General features: G+C 41.2%; 1 pseudogene across 1 annotated transcript; it reads left to right on the forward strand.

The window, feature by feature from the left end:
- Window positions 1-447: 447 nt before the first annotated feature.
- On the forward strand, window positions 448-996 carry LOC122098256 (annotated as a pseudogene). The gene has a single exon (XR_006145702.1). The product of XR_006145702.1 is annotated as a high mobility group nucleosome-binding domain-containing protein 3-like (transcript).
- Window positions 997-1,787: the final 791 nt, after the last annotated feature.

Consider the following 1,787-nt stretch of genomic DNA (forward strand, 5'->3'; position numbering starts at 1 on the left):
AAGGGTTGTCTTCTCTCCATTTCCCCTTATTTCCATGAGAGACCAAGGTTGCAGGGTAAAATATCAATAGAAAGGTGGTTTTTCCCTTTCTCCATATTGTTGGAATCTCCAATATCTGGTATAATGAAGACCATACATACAGGATAGAGATGGCTATTTTACAAGTCTACTGGATTCCGTGTGTCCATGAACAAATTTCTTCACATCTGTAATTTCTAAGACTTTTTCCTATGAAATAAAAGTAGATGTTTCTTGAGAGCCCAGCTTGTTCGTTTCAACTCATATGTATCTATAGAATGTACATTTGAGAAAATATGATGTAACCCTTGCCCTTTGGTATCTCAAAATCCCTATATATGGGGGAGGCGGGCTGCGCGGTGCCACGTGCGGGAGGGAGCAGCGGACTGCACATCCAGGCGCCACCGGACCCAGCCAGCGGCTTGTACTCCCCCCCTCCCCCCACCACCACACAGTCATTATGCCGAAGAGAAAGTCTCCAGAGAATGCAGAGGGCAAAGATGGACCCAAAGTAACCAAACGGGAGCCCACAAGGCGGTCTGTCAGGCTATCTGCAAAACCTGCTCCGCCACCCAAACCTGAGCCTAAACCAAGGAAAACATCTGCTAAGAAAGAACCTGGAGCAAAGATTAGCAGAGGAGCCAAAGGGAAGAAGGAGGAGAAGCAGGAAGTTGGAAAGGAAACCGCTGCCCCATCTGAAAATGGTGAAACCAAACTAAAGAGGCACAGAAAACTGAATCTATAGATAACGAAGGAGAATAAATTGCCATGGAAAATTGGGGGTGATTTTATTTACCTCTTGGGACAACTTTTAAAAGCTATTTTTACCAAGTATTTTGTAAAAGCTAATTTTTTTAGGACTCTACTAGTTGGCATATAGTATATATAAAGATGGATATTTGACCCTCTTGTAATCATGCTTTTTTGGAAATTTTCATCATTCTCAAGTAAAATAAATACCTTTCTAATAATTGGAAATGTATGTTTAAATTTGATCCATCATTCCATGCCCTCACTTTAAAAAACTTAGTCTTGTGCAACCTGTGGCGTTTTTACTGTGCATATTTGAATTTTTCATGCAGTTTTTCTAGAGCAATAATTAGTGGGGCTTTTTTACCTAGGTTTTATGTGATTTTAATGAGACATGGATAGTTGTAGCTACCTGCTGATTATTTGTGGTTTAAAATAAAAGATTTTCTTGTCTGCAAAAAAAAAAAAATCCCTATATATGTAACTATTGTCAAACAATGTCAATGACAGGAACCTCGTGAGAGATATAGCCTTCGATGACAAATAGGGAGAGTGCTAAAAATTTCAGCTTAAGAAAGGTATAAATTCCTCATGTCAAGAATAAGATGGAGCTGGACACCGGTGGCTCATGCCTGTAATCCTAACTACTTAGGAGGCTGAGATCTGAGGATCCTGGTTTAAAGCCAGCCCAGGCAGGAAAGTCCATGAGACTCTTATCTCCAATAAACCACCAGAAAACCAAAAGTAGCACTGTGGCTCAAGTGGTAACATGCTAGTCTTGAGCTGAAGAGCTGAGGGATAACACCTAGGCCCAGAGTTCAGGCCCCATGACCAAAAAAAAAGTGGGTAAATATTAGAACCTATTACTCCTTGTATGGTCAGCCCACAGGATTCCACATTTAGCTTGTAGGTTGTTTGGGCCAAGGAATGAAGAGTCAAATCAGTGCTTTATAAAAAATGAGCCTTACCTGGACACTGGTGGCTCACACCTGTAATCCTAGCTACTCCAGAGGCTCTCT

Source organism: Dipodomys spectabilis, unplaced genomic scaffold, assembly GCF_019054845.1.
Source record: "Dipodomys spectabilis isolate Male_0828 unplaced genomic scaffold, ASM1905484v1 ptg000468l, whole genome shotgun sequence".
In the NCBI taxonomy this organism is placed as follows: domain Eukaryota; kingdom Metazoa; phylum Chordata; class Mammalia; order Rodentia; family Heteromyidae; genus Dipodomys; species Dipodomys spectabilis.